The sequence below is a fragment of the Rhinolophus sinicus genome, linkage group LG09 (assembly GCF_036562045.2).
Source record: "Rhinolophus sinicus isolate RSC01 linkage group LG09, ASM3656204v1, whole genome shotgun sequence".
Lineage (NCBI taxonomy): Eukaryota > Metazoa > Chordata > Mammalia > Chiroptera > Rhinolophidae > Rhinolophus > Rhinolophus sinicus.
The window spans coordinates 114,822,409-114,837,579 of record NC_133758.1 but is presented as its reverse complement, the minus strand read 5'-3'; the positions used below and the strand labels follow the sequence as shown (position 1 = coordinate 114,837,579).

At 50.5% G+C, this 15,171-nt stretch overlaps 1 protein-coding gene across 3 annotated transcripts in view; it reads right to left on the bottom strand.

The window, feature by feature from the left end:
- Positions 1 to 12,267, bottom strand: part of DDC (dopa decarboxylase) — a 52,671-nt gene extending 40,404 nt beyond the window's left edge. The window contains exon 1 of one of the 3 annotated variants that reach the window (XM_074341055.1): positions 12,115 to 12,267. The gene's annotated coding sequence lies outside the window, so the exon portion shown is untranslated. Of the gene's footprint in view, positions 1 to 8,490; positions 8,639 to 11,886; positions 11,993 to 12,114 lie in introns of those variants that run through there. The other 2 variants (XM_074341056.1, XM_074341057.1) reach the window with 2 other exon arrangements.
- Between the last annotated feature and the right edge of the window lie 2,904 nt (positions 12,268 to 15,171).

The following is a 15,171-nucleotide window of genomic DNA, read 5'->3' as shown; positions in this document are numbered from 1 at the left end:
GGAGAAAAACTAAAGTGCATGTTTGAAGTTCCACTGCATCTTTGCATGTCATAGCCCAGGGCCCAGAAAAGGTCTGCTTATCATCCAAGTGTCACACCCTGTTTCCAAAGCATCTCAGTGCAAAGCCACACAGCTTGGAATGTGTGGCTCCCAGTTTATAATCCCCTGGGCCTGCAGCCTTCGAAACTAAGTTTTCACTGGGAGTGACTGACAATTTTGAATTTTGCACATAGAGTAAAATTTGGTTTTCCATCAAGTGGAAGTATTTCCTGTTGACATGGTTCAAATGCAACCCCAAACTGAATCCAACTGCCGGCTTGCTTTTTCCACTCGGCCATGAAGAGCACATGTCCCATGATTTCAAATCCTTTTCTATGGCATGATTTCTCAGGATCGTGTGGTGTTTCACAATTGGAATGTCCAGTATCCACAGTGTGCATCGGTGAACATTTGGGTCATTTCAGATTGTCACCTAATGGCCGACACTTGAGGATGGAGAACCAAGGTCTCTGACTCAGTGTTTATTAGCTGCACGACCTGAAGTAAATGGCTATTGTGGTTGATGTTAACTAAAAACAAAAATCATGATAACAGTACTACCTCAGGTAACTTTTTTGTGATAATTCGATAAGTACATGGGGACAGCCTAGCACAGATGCACAAAATAAGCCTTCAATAAATTAGTGATTAGCTTTTCTATAAAACACAGATGTGCAACCTCATATTTAAATTTCTGCACCTTGTTTTGCATTTAAAATTTGTAAAAGGAAGAACGTATCTTATAATTTCTTATAGAGAAATACATTTTTAGCGTTCTTAAGTTATATGGCCAAACTTGTCCTCAGAATTTTTGTTTATTTTTTTGATTTACCAAAATACTCCCCCACAGGGAGTGAATGAGAATCCCCGTTTTGCCACACAGTCACCAACATTGGATTTGAGTTCTCATTTTGGGCTTTGCAAGTCTGACAGGCATTAACGATTTCATTTTACTTTTATTAATGCGGTTCAACAGTTTTACCACCACCTCTTTGTCATTTGCCGTGATGGTTGCATGAATTGCTTGTTCATTGCACTCTTTTCCACTATTTTTATTTAATTGCAAACTCTCTAATATGTTCACCCTGATGTCTGGTAGATTTTGCAGACGAGTTCTTCATTTATGTTTGACCTGATTTTGCTTATCATTTTATTCTGACCTATAAAAATGTCAGTGTTTATGTAGTCAAATCTCATGTTCTCGCCTTTTACAACTCGTACGGTGTGGCTGACTGTTACAAATGACTTTTAAAATAAATATTCAAGCAACCTCTCTTTGTTCAACTGAGGGGCAACGCACGCAACGCACAGGTGAAGATTCACAGTGAGGTGCTGTGCAAGGTTAAGGAAGACGTGTGGGTTCTGGGGGCATCCGCTGCTTCCGTCTCACGGCGATGGAAGAGCACAGGTGGCCAACACAGGATGCCTCAGGGAAAAATACACAGACACACACCAACGTGTCCCCAAAAGGAAAAGCCCCAGTCAAACTGTAAGATGACACCTGGTTATTCTTTGCTGCTTATTTCCCACAAAGACTTTCTTAGGAGGCTCTTGATGCAAAGCCAGAGAATCTTGTGCTCATTTTGTAGCTGTTTGATTTTTTTGTGCTCCCAAGATGGGCAAATATTGACTGGAAGACGTAGCTGATGATAGAGGCTATGACTGATGCCTTTCCAGGCCCTTGGAACAACTTCTATTGACATGTGGTGGCAGTGGCGGTGCTGGCCAGCAGTTGTGCTCCCCGGCATTTTACGGGCAGCCCCGTCCACACGGCATGGGGCGGTGAGCCGTCTCAGGCTGGACGTCTGGCCCGACATCTCCTCCATCAGTGAGGGGCACAGCACAGCCCCGCCCCAAGTGCTCAGGGAGGGTGGGTTCCCGTGTGCGCCCACACACCTCCTGACTGACTGGGGTTGCTCGCTTTGGCTGATTCATCATCCCACTGACAGCCTGTTAACCGAGGGCTTCCCCAATACAGCAGGGTCCTCAGCTCTTCCTGTTTTCTTTGTGAGCACCTACCACAGACCCTGGACAACCATGTGAACTGTGAGCATTTCCTGGATGAAGCAGGAACGAGTGAAGGAATGAGTGGAAAACCTTTCGGTCCTCCGAACATTTTATTGCTCAAACAGGCCACATTATACCCTCCTCTCTGCCTTTAAGACAGCCAGAACTGCCAGCCCATCACATGTCTGCCACAAAGCAGCCACAGGAGACCATGATGGCCCAGAATTCAGGACAGAATTAGGATCCTCCCCCACCCAGGCCTCTCAAGTACAGTTCATGCTCAGCCTCTGGCCTTCCAGGCCCAGCACCAACTAGGCCTTTGGCTTTCAACTCGAACTTGGACTTCCCTCTCCTTAAGGAGTCCCTGAGGTCTGAGTTGGAAACACTCCCCTTCCTGGACCACTAGAATCTAACTCCCACCACAGTGATTGGCCAGAACCCAACCAGGCCCTTGATGTTTCATTGGCCGTGGGGGTGGCATTGAGCGTGTGGGACCTTGATGCAGATCTTTTGTGGTGACACACACCCAAAATGCACAGGACCAGCCAAGTCCACCATTTGAGTGCCCTCTGGGAAGGGGGGGCCACAGAGGCACTGAGTCTGTCCGTGGTTCTGCCTATTGGTGCACTCAGTCACGGTCTCGCTTCAACCCTGGGGCCCTGCAGACCGCGTTCAGCCTTTCCTGGCTTTCGTTTTCTGTCTTGATAAAAAAGAAAGTGTTTACGTTCGTTTTACACTATTCCAGGAAAAATGAACCATAAATCATGACTCAAAAAACACGTGTGCTTCTGGGACTGGGGGGCTTTGTCTTTCTTTTTTTCCCTGGAGCACAGACGTATCAATCCAGCACAGAACTAATTTGACTGCTTTTCCCCTGAATCAACTGGTTTCTTGATGAGTATTTTCCTCTGTGCATACAGGAGCATAAATAAACCCAGCAGGACTCAAGCTTACAGCTAAGACCATCAGGAAGCGTCTAACAATGAGAAGTTTCCAATGGTACGAACAACTGTTCACTGGCCTCAAAACACTGAAGACTGTAGCTAATGTCATTATTTAGGACTTCATAGGGCTTCGCATGTTTGTCAGAGACTGTGAAGCAATGGACGCTCACATCAAGCCCATGAGATGCCTGGGCCACCCCCAACGGGGTCACGGGGCCCCTATCCCCCCTACCATGTTGCTGTGGCACATCTTCAAGCTTCCTGCGGCCCCCTCTCAGCCTCTGTGAAAACGAGTGTGTGTGACGTGCTTTCCGCAAAGTGCTGTGGGGAGGAGTCACCGGGGTTACGTGTTAAGCGCCTGACACTGCGGTGGTGTCGTCACACGTTTTCACCTCTACAGGAGAAACGGCATGTGGAGGAGCAGGGTTACGTGGGAACTCTGTGCTTCCTGCTCCACTTTTCTTTCTGTAAACCCAAAATTGCTCTAAGTAAGTCTATTGCTTTTTTAAGTAAACATAAATTTACTAAGCTGAGCAAATGAACCTCATGCTGTGATTGTAGAGAACCAGCTCCTTCCTCCCCTTGCATGAAACATGCTTTCACTCCCATTTCTCTTCCATGGCCCTCAGACCCATCTGTTCACACAGTGGAAATCCTGCAGTTTTGCTCTGGGGCTGTTTCCCAAGCATGAAGCTAGTCGGTAGGGAAGCTGAGGCAGAAGCCGTGTTTCCTGCCAACCACTCTGTCCTGCAGGCCAAAGTCCCCAAATGGTGCTCCCAGTAATGAAGCAGGGACCTCACCCACATCCCCTACCATGCTCTTCCCCTCACGCAAGTACGTTTTGTAAATTGGGGCATTCTTGTTGAAATAGGGATCCTCTCATAGGTTTAGAAACGGGTTAACACTTACATGAAGTTACATGAGCCAAGTACTATGGCAAGCTGTGCCTGTGTGTCCTTATTTTATCTTCATGATGACATTGTCAGGACCTTCATCACGGCCTTCAACAGGCAAGAAGGCTGAGGCACAGAGAGACTGAGCAACCGGACCAAGAGTGCACAGCTGGCTAGCAAGGTCAGGGCCACCGCAGGACCCCACACCCTGACCACTGCTTGGCATCTCCTGGTGGCAGTGTACTCCAGCACAGATGCAGGGCGTGCCCGGCAGTTTTGGCCAGACTATGGGCGACAAACCCTGTAAAAAGCAGGACTAAACCTCAAGATGAGAAACTCAGAAAACCAGTTTCTCCTTGATCCTCCAGTAACGATTTCCTGAGTACGCCCTGGAGGCCACACTGGGCATGGGACAGCTCCCCTGTCTCCATGTTACTGACAAACCAGAAGACAGTGGGCCTGTGACAGCTCTTGGCTGAAGGTGTGCCCATGGTGGAGCCAGAGGACCTGTCTGACACTGCTTCTTCAACCTGCCCAATGGCCACCATACGAAGCACCACACAGAATTCTAAACAGGACACAGGACCATTCCTACGGTTGGTGCTCCCAGCGTGTAAGTCCTCTCTCCGCTCTTCATGCCACGTCAGCATCTCAGCGGAGTTTGCTGTCCACAGGAGAGAACAGCAGAGGCTGGAGCAGACGCACAGGGTCTCCCACCCGGTCAGTGCTGGGCATCCAGGAAGCCTGCTCCTGCCTGGCCAGCCCGGCCCGGATTGGACGGTTCCCTGCCACACTCAGTCTCACAGGTTGTGCTTCCTCTTAGTGGCCACCGGGCATACAAAGAACAGCAGATCTGGTCCCGGGTAAACGGGTGTGAGCCCTGGCTGTCAGCCCACGTCGTGACCTCTCCCAGCCTCAGCCTCAGTTCCCGCCCTGGTGCATGGGGCTGCGAGATGCTGCGGGCAGAGGGCACCCTGGACTGTAACGCTGTCTGACTCCAGCGTGCATTGTCACTGATGTTGGGGGAGAGGCAGAAGCCTCTTCTCCAGAGCCATCGGCTCATCTGGCACTGACAGGACACCAGGGTCATGTGAGAGAGACGGGCACAGATGAAGCTTCAGGGGAAAGCCCGGCTCCTCGGACGGGGAAGGAATGGACCTCGTGCCACCATCTGTTATTCATTCCCCACTTATCATACAAGCCCCACCTAAGTATTTTCCCGGCCGACAATTCTCTGTGGAAAGGAGCCATTAAGAAATTATGTCATGATTTTCGCTTGTACTCCCATAGAAAAACACTATGCTTTCCACTCACACCCCTGTAATCATATTGTGATATAATGTAAAGCGATTGAAAAAATTCATAACTTTTGCAATTTCAAAAGGAAAAAAAAGTCAGCAACGTGAAACTTGTTGATATTATTCCAATCTACTCCTGATTTCAGGCAATTCAAACAGTTGTCTTCAGGATAAGCACGTGACTTGGGACCCTTTCTCCATTTCCTTCTCCCATGTGTCTAATTACAATGTGCATAATTACATTACATGCATAATTGCAATATGCAGAATTATATTAGCACAGTGCTCACATTTATCCTTATGGAAACTGCCGAGCCCAGATGTCCCGGTGTCCCTGGGACACCACCACCTCCCACTTGGTTTGTCAGCTGGTGGCTATTGGGGATGGCGGCACGGTTAGGAGGACAATGGCAGGGCCACGGCATCAGGGTGCTCGTGGCTTTGTTTCCATATTACATTTGTCTCTCAACCATATTAACTCCCCAATGAAATGATGAGGGTGCATTTCTCAGTTCTTTTGCCTGTTGCCCAATTTCTTTCTACAAAAACTAAAGTGATATAAACGTCACCCACTGTCAGGCATGGTAGACATGACCCCATCTCCACTAGCTTCTATCGTTCATTCATACTTTACCTTGAAATTAATTAAATTTTAAAAATTAAATTTAAAATCATTCAAATTGTATCATTTTCTTTCTTGTTCGCTGTTCTAAAAAGTTCATGGAATCACTGCCCAGTAATTTTAGTTTTAATATTCCTTCTGTTTCCATTTTAGTGTTCTTCCAGAAGAAATTCTTCTTCCGTGGGAAGACCCCTCCTCCGCGTTACCATTTCCCCCCTTTATTTTTTCCTGCATTCTTTCCTCCCTTTCTCTTATTCTCTTGAAGTCACATTACTAGTTCACAAAAGGTCACAACCATCTGCCTTTTCTATAGACTCGAGTCTATTAAATTACGTTCTAGTTGGCTGATTCTTTTCATCACAGCTGCAACATCTGTGGCTCTGGCTGATTTATCGCCTGTTATGACACTTGTCGCTGGGAGTCCATTCATTGTGCTTTGGCACACCCTTCGGGGAGTCTCCATGTTTTCACAAATCGGTTCAGTGGGAAATACTGACTCCTCGATTCACTGTGGACTTTTCACTACTCTCTGGGCACGGGTGCTGGCCTTTCACCAGCGTGGCTGAGAAGCCTGCATTTACACCCCTCCCATCCCCCAAGTCAAAGCCTGAGAGCACACTGGCCCTTGTCACACCCTACAGCCCAGCAAGCCAAACGAATCAGTATTTCCCAACCTCCTGCTCAGCTCTGTAGGACTTACCTCACTTAACACTCTCAACAATCTTGCCGGGGAGTGTTGTTACTGCCGGCTACCAAGGTTCACAGGGGCTAGTGCCTGGCCAAGGCCACACAGCTGGTCACGGAGCAGTGAGCGTGGGCATCTGTGATTGTACCACCTCCGCCGCCCCCACCCCACACACACCTGTGCTGTCTTCTGCCTATGTCCTCACATGGCCTGTGCCCTCCGGCCTGGGCTGGGGGGGTCACTGCCTGCCACCAGAGGGTACTCAGGGTCCTGCCCTGTCACCACACACAGAGGAGGTGCCCCAGGGGAGCAGTGAGCCCCAGCTGGGCTGATCCCCAGGAAACAGAAACGGGCAGAGGCTGACCAAGTTCTGCTGTCCCACACCCGTTCCAAAGGGACAAATACTGAGTAGCTACTGCACACAGGGCACCCATGTAAGCACTTTACCACCAGTCTCAATCTTCACAACAGCTCTGCGAAGAGCAATGCGATCCCACCCTAGAAATGAGGTGACAGGCTCAGGAAGGCAGGGGCTGTGTAAGCCCACACAGCTCACAATGCTTCCATATGTGGCTCTGTCAAGTCTCGGGACCAGAAGGCTTCCCTCTGGCCCGGGCCCCAACGCCCGCCGCTTACAGGGGCCCCCAAAGCCAATGGAGAACATAACGGAATGGGAGTTGTTCTCGGAGCCGTGTCCAATCCACTGTCCACACGGGCCCTCAGCATCCTCCTCCAGGGACCCCGTGAGCACCCACAGAAAGCTCAGGACCACCCTTCTAAAACGCCGTGGGGGTCTAACCCTCCTACAGCCATTCCCACACTTTCCACCAGACTCCAGTGGAGTTTCCAAGAGGAGCCGGGAAACCTTCAGAAAGTCATCTTGAAGAGGGGAAAGCATATGTAAGTATACTGCCCACTATTTCTTTGAATCAGTGGAGGTGTAAAGTGGATTTGTCTTATTTTTGCTATTTTAACTAACCTGGCTGTGTGCCCAGACAGGGGAAGGAAAGAGGCGACAGTGAGTGACACAATTTTGTCTCTTTCAAAAACATGCAGACATTCCCCATCTTGCCTAGATCCAAATTGTTCCAGGATGTCTGCTATCCTTGCCAGGACCTTATGGGTCACCCCTAAGCAGAAAGAGGGGGGCTTTTAGACTGCAACTGTCACGTTTGCTTTCAGTTCCCTTTAGGAGGAAAACACTGATGTGAATGAGCAATCAGCTGTGAGCAGCGTTTAAGAGAGAGATGGGATCAAGGGAAAAACCCAGGCCAGCTGCTGCGATTTCCCTTGGAAACTGGAGAAAACAAGATACTGTGTTTCCCCGAAAATAAGATCTAACTGGACAAGCCCTAGCATGATTTTTCAGGATGACATCGCCTGAACAGAAGCCCTAATGCATCTTTTGGAGCAAAAATTAATATAAGACCCGGTCTTATTTTCAGGGAAACACAGTATTGGGGCACAAGGACTACTCACAGCATTTTCCAGCTGCTCCTGCTTTCCGAACTGCAATTTACTTGCTTATTAACAAGTGTTCCATGATGCCCACCTGCCCGGTCCTTCACAACCAGGCTGTATGAGGCCGTCCGGCTCTCTCCCCTCCACAGCTGAGAGCAGGAGCCGGGCGTGTCTAACTGGCTCAGCCCTCTCCTTCCACCCATCGCCTCGCCCTGTGGGCTCTAGATGCATCGTGAACCATCTGGAAAACAATTCCCACTCAGTTACATCTTATCAAGGCTCAGAGAACACGGGCTAAAAACCATCACAAGTTTCCAAGTCTTCCTGCTTGTCCCTCAGAGATGACACACGAAAAGCAGTAGACTCAGGTTGGCACCTGTTTCCTCACCAAGTTCCTAGAGCACCCCCACCTGCCCTCAGCTGGATGCCAAGTCCCTGCGTGGAAATCAACCCAGCCTGCAGTCCCCAAACCCAGGGTCATGGCCCCAGGAGCGGGCTCTCCAGTCTGGTCCCAGGCTTTGAGGACAAAGAGCATACTCACAAGCAGCCAGGATTTCCTTGTGCTCTGTCCTCCCTCTCTCTCCTCTCCCGGTGACAGTTAAAGGCACAGAGGATGCGACTGCCATTTATGTAGACAGAGTGTCCGCCTCCCCCAAGCCAATCAGAGCCAGTGGCTTGTTTGCCGGCAGCGTCGCCCCCTCCAGTCGCCTCCCGCTCCACCCCCAACCCAGGAGAGAATGGCTGGGAAGGGCAGAGCAGGACCTAGGGGACAGCAGAACCTGCAAGGGCTTGGGGGTGGGGGCGGGGGGCAAGAGGCCAAGGGAACGGCACCCTGTGTTCCAGCTCACTGTGAAGAACCCAGAACTCAGCTAGTTCTCCCGGAGACCCTGGGCAACCTCTGAGCAACCCAGGCTCCCCGGCTCTGTTCCAGGGTGATGAGGAGCCGGGCTGGACCTGGGCAGCCCGGATCTCTGGCTCTGCGACAGCATTGGGACCTGGGCTGGGCCAGCCCCCCACCCTCTCTCCTGGCACTACTGGGACCCCACACTAGGAGGGATGGAGGCTCAGTGTGCCATGCCCCTTAAGCTCCTCATTCCAAATCCAAATCGGAGAAAGAAGCAGATGTCGGCGAGGATTTGAACCCAGGTTCATCTGATTCAAAGCCGTTCCATTACCCCTGAACTACCAGCATTCAAAGCACAAATTTCTTCCAACTGTGCTGCGGGCTCTCTTCCTCCTCCACTGCCTGGGTGGGCTCATCAGTGCAGGAGGGCGTGGTTCCTTTCTCTTAAGGGGAGCCCAAAGCCCTGTGGACCTGGAAAGGGGGCCTAGGCGACCTCACTCAGGCCAGGCCAGGCAGGTGGGCTCCTCTGCTCCCTCCACACACACACACACACACGCATGCATGCACACACATGCATGCATGCACACACCACACATGCATGCACGCACACACATGCATGCACACACACACGCATGCATGCACACACCACACACACATGCACACACCACACAATGCACACACCACACACACATGCACACACCACACACACATGCATGCACACACATACACACATACTCCCCCCACACAGATACACACTCTCAGGGCCTGTGTCAGGAGCCAGGAACTCCACCTAGAAAGCCACCCACCCTGGGTTTAGTTATGTAGCACCTCTTCACAGAGCGCATGTGGTGGAGACGTGTGGGGGCTGATGGGCCAGGGAAGGTGGCCTCCAGGGCAGGGCTGCTTCTTAGCAGGTGGGCTGGCTGTCCAGGGACCAGGCTGACACACCGCCTCCACAGGGGATGGGGGCTGGGCATGGACATCAGAGCAGCAAGGCGATTAGGCCCTGCGACTGTGTGCGTGTGTGGGGACAGGACCCAGCTCCGCAGGGGGCACGTGTGCAGGGCTCTAGCAGGAGACGTGGGCCATTGCCCACTGCAGGGAAGCCCCTCCCAGCACACAGCTCGGCCCAGCACAGGCCCTTGGTAAACCCTGGATGATACATGGAGGCCACGCAGGTAGGGGGTACAGGGTGGTGCTAGGCTGACATCCAGCACTGACCTCTGGACCAGGGGCTGAGAAGAGTGTGAACTCTTCCATCTCACAAAGAGTCACTAGTAACATCTGGCATTTATGAAGTTTCTATTATTGGCATATTTACATCATTCAATCCCTCACAAGTACCTTACAAGGTAGATATTATCAGTATCCACATTTTACAGACGAGGCGACAGAGGCACAGAGAGGTTAAGACATTTGCCCAAGGTCACACAGCTAACATGTGGCTGAGCGGGCATCACCCACACTCCTCACTGGCAGGCCAGCCTGTCCTCCTGCCGTGAGTGGCTGGGTCTACTGGTGTCCCAATGCAGGATGGCAGGCAGATCACGAAAGAATACACAGAGAGAGAAGCCCCTGTGCCAGGCGCTGGGCGGGGGTGGCGGGCACAGCCCGGAGCGGAGGCTGCAGCAGGCGGGGCCTGGACTAGGCTCCAACGGAAAGAGAAGCCATGGGAATCCTGAAGCGGAGCAGCAGAGCGAGTGTGTGAGAGCCTTCCGGCTTCCCTGGGTCAGCCGGGGCTTGGAGTGGGCAAGAGCAGAGACAGTAGACAGGCTTCAGATTTCAGGTAGGAAGGGAAAGCGGAAGCGGAGGTCAAGACTTGCACAGGGTGAAACCGACGTCGGGCTCCGAACTCCGGGCGTGAGCTGCGCCCGCCACCCGTGAGGGCACCCGTGGGCCAGCGCTGCCCCGCCCACAGCACCAACGACAAGAGGACCCACGTGATGGGCTGGCCAGTGGGACGGACCCGAACAAAACCTAACCAAACACGTGCAAGGCCTGTATGAAGAAACCCATAAAAGCTCATGGGAAGACACTGAGGACCCAAATACGTGACAATACCGCCCGTTGGTGATAGAAACTCCTAATGTTGTAAATATCTTTTCCTCAACCTGATGAACAGATTCAATAACTTTCTAAATCAAACTCCAAACACATGTATACCTGGCTCCAAAATATACCTGGCAAAGCAAAAGTCTAAAAATGGTCAGCATATTCTTAGAAAAGGAATGTTACAGGGAGCCTTGCTCCACACTTATCAAGACAGATGAAGCTGTAAAAATGAAATGTTTCTGCTGCAAGGATAGGCGCCTGACCAACGAAACAGAATAGGGAACCCAGGGGAAAAAAAAAAAAACACACAAAAAAGAAAAAGTGACATCTGTGGAGAAGCAGATCAACAGAGAAAAATGGACTATGAAATGGTGCTGGGACAACTGGTCAACAGGTGGGAAAAAATGAAATTGAACTGTTTCTCACTCCACATACAAAAATACATTCCTGGTAGAGTAAATCCTTAACTGAAGGGCAAACTTTTCAGGACAACAGAGAAGTATATTTCTATGACCTTGGAGGGGCAGGATTTCTTAAACGACCCACTAAATCAGCTAACCATAAAAGACAGACACATTTGCCTGCGTGACTGTTAAGATCTGTTCTTCAAACTGTAGAAACTAGAAAGACAAAGTACCAAGTGGGGGAAGGTATTTAAAACGCATGTTGCTAACTATGGGTTAGATAATCATATAAAAACACCTTTTCAATAAGAAAAAGATGCCTCAATAGAAACACAAGCATTTGTCAGAAATGTCACATAAACATGAGAAAACGTGATCTTTCTTCTTAGTAACCAAAGAAGATAAGGGACGTGTTAATATTTATTAACCATCTCCCACGTGCCCGATATGTTCCAAACATTACGTTATTTAATCCTCCCGGTGCTATAATATTAAGATCCCCATTTTGCAGAGGAAGAAACAGAGGCAGGAGAACCATGTGCCCAAACCGCCTTGGTGGAAAGTGGTGAGAGAAGCAGAGTGCAGGTCTGCCCCCTGTGCTAATGAGAGACAGTCATGCGATCACTCCCGCACCTACCTTGTCAGACAGGGGCCACACCAGTGACTGTGTGTGATACTCAGAGCTGTTCCTGCAGCTCTGCCAGCCTGCAGCATGACAGACAGCATTGAGGACCAATAACAACCTCCCGCCCTCAAGTGAGTTAACCTTTAAGCAGACCTTCACTACTATGGCATCAGAGGTCAAGGTACCAGAGTTGCCATTTCAACAATAATAATCTGATTAACTGTAAAACCGGAGACTTACTTGCTGGGAATTGTAATTCCTTGCGGGCTGCTCTGCTTTATGAGATCCTCCGGCTTTGGGGATTGAGGAAGCTTGGAGGAGAAGCAGTTGGGGGTCAGTGCTCAGGCAGGCTGCTTTCCTTGCAGTTTCAGCTCAAGTTCCCCCGCCCTTGCACGCTCAGCCCCTTATGCTGGTTAAGCATTAATTTCTGATGGTGCTATAGGTCGAGGACGCCGCCAGAAACCTGGGGGGAGCGGCACGTGTCTGGGGAACTTGGGACACTCATGCTGCAGAGCCCTAGTTTCATGTACAGCCCTGGCATCTTGGCTCTTTCTTACCGCTAGATTGGCCAGTCGCCAAAATCCTACATTTTCCCCAGCAGCCCCTATTCCCACTTTTCAGCCCCATTAGGACAGCCCTGCCCTGTGGGAAGGCTGCCTGGCCGAGGGCCGCCTGACTTTGGGGCAGCCCTCAAACTGAGCTGCAACGTCCCAGCTCTCTGTCCCCAAACACAGTGGGAGGAGAGCTAAGATGTGTGAAACAGGACTCCGGATGGGATTTTCACAAACTTCTAGAGAAACAAAAGTGGACAGAATTATATTTGAGCTTAAGGCAGGGCTGAGACAGCCACACAGGATTGCACAAGAGAAGTCTGCAGGGACGCAGGGCTGGTCTTTCTGGCAAACCTGCAGGTGTTCCAAACTTGGGGCTCAGCAGGACAAAGAGCAGAGTGAATGTGAGGCTGTGTTCCACAAGTTCACTAACGGACCAGGTACAAGGCAAGGAGGACAGTGGCTGTGACCAGGGCCATTTGTCACAGGCTGAAGAAAGAGAGAACAGGGCACACCATTTTGAAATTTACAAAAAGAATTGTAATGTCACGTTGATCAACAGTTTCTCTCCCAGGAGTCAAACCTACAGAGGCATTTGAGTGGTAGTGGGAGATGATTGTTGAGATGGGCCCAGTCTTAGTTGTATGATCTGAGGGCATCCACTTTCCTGTTGGAATGTTCCTGCCAACACACACCCCTGGCCGGTTCCTTCATGCTGCCATGCCAGCCAGCTCTTCCTTTGCGTGACACCGTTCTTTCGCTGTAGTTCCTAGTTTAACCAGGGGACATGCTACTCATCCCCACGCACACACGTGCATGGCCTTCTCCAGTGTGCACAAGGCACGTTAGCTCTCTGGAAAGAAACCACCTAAAAGCGTTTCCAAAACGAACGTACGTTCCTTGGGGAAATATGAAAGAACGTTCGGAGAGCAAAAATGAAAACTTACACTCACAATCCTACCTCTGAGAGAGAGCTGCTGTAAACACCGGGAGAGCTTGTGAGACTTTTTCCAGGAGTGCACACGTGTTCACAAGCTGGAGATAAAACTGTACATGCCATTTGCAACCTCTTTTTCCCACTTAATAATAGAACCACATTTCATCACACTCAGTACCCTTCCCCACGTTGACTGTGATTTCTGTTCCTGGATGTTCCGAGTTCTCCCCGTTTATATGCTCCCATCTCTGAATCCTGACTCCATGCTTCCGGGCTGTTTGGTGCCAGGTTTGCGAAGTGCTGCTCTACTCAGAAGGCATATGTATTTACCCGTTTCCTTGTGGTGCTTTGATCTTTTAGCTCTTCACTCCACCTGGGAATTATTTTGGGGTAAGGCACAGGGTAGAGCTCTCTAATCGCTGACCCAGCTCCCCCAAATAGTGAGCTGATTCTCCCATCACTAGTTTTGGAAAAGGGTCCTTGTCTCCTAACCTGACTCTTGAGCCCGTTGTTGAAGTTCTAGTGAATTGTCCGTGAATGTCCGTGCAGTGCTTAAGCCATCACCGCTTTACCACGCACTGGGACACGTGGGAGGATGCCAGTTCCCCTACCAGTTTTTTTTTAAAAAAAAAAAAAAAGAAAGAAAGAAAAATCCTTGCTCCTTTCACAGATTTCTTTTTCAAGAGGAACTGTGAAATCCTTTGTTCCGACATTAACACACCCTCCTGACATATTATAGAAATGTACAGTTGAAACCTGTATAATTTTACTAACCAAGGTCACCCCAATAAGTTTAATAAAGATGAAAAAATCCTCCCGAGACTAGAGTTGGAAGCGCATGCTGCCGCCTGGGGCTGTGGGGGTGGCCTCTGCGAGAAAGCCTTTCCACCCCGAATAGTGTTGTCTGGCTCCAGTGTGTCCTGATCTTAGTTTGCGTCCCCTTCAAAGCTGACCCTGAGACAAGGATTGAAGGGCAAGTAGTGTGTTTTGTTAGTAACCCCAGAAAAATCCCATAGGGCGTGGGACTGACACACAGGAGAGGGCAGCAGCGTCATCCCCGCGGGGCAGACACCCTCATAAAGGACAGGGTGCGCTCTGGTGACCAGGGACAGCCCACACGCCTCTAGAGGTACAGCAGCCGGCAGCAGGCAGCTGTGGGCTCAGAAGCAATAAATCATGGACAGCGTTGCGTTCCCGTGTCTGCTTTGGACCTTGTTGATATGACATGTACATCCTGGGGGCTTTCGTTAGGCCATGGAGCTTTTCCACAGAACATATTTCCAACTGAATGAAGCTTGAAGATCCCTCCGTGCTGTGACTGGCAGACACCCCGACTTCACTGTGGGGGTGGGGGGGGCCTCACTTATCCTCAGGCAGGCGCCGTTAAGTTGCCCCGGCCCACGAGGACTTGGAACACTTTTGTTGGGGAGTGGGGTTCTGTTAAGTGGAGATGCAGTGTGCAAGGGAAGGGGACGCAACCATCCGGGCACAGTGGAAACACTGCTGAGGTAACAGGATGTTAAAAAACAAGAGGCACTGAGAACACCAACCACTTTCTAAGGAGCGTTGTTGGTGAAGGAAGGAGACAGCTCTTACCTGGAGCAGGACCAGGAAAGACAGGGCTGTGCCTCAGCGAAGGGACATTCGAGGGTTGTGTCTGGCACAGGTGCAGACGCCAGCCCGCCAGGCCCAGGCCAGTCATCAGCAGATGCCCAGTAGCATCTGGTGGGTGCCTGGCAGCGCCTGGAATCTAGCAGCCTTCCGCTGTGACACCAAAAATGTCTGATATTGTCACATGTTTCCTAGTTG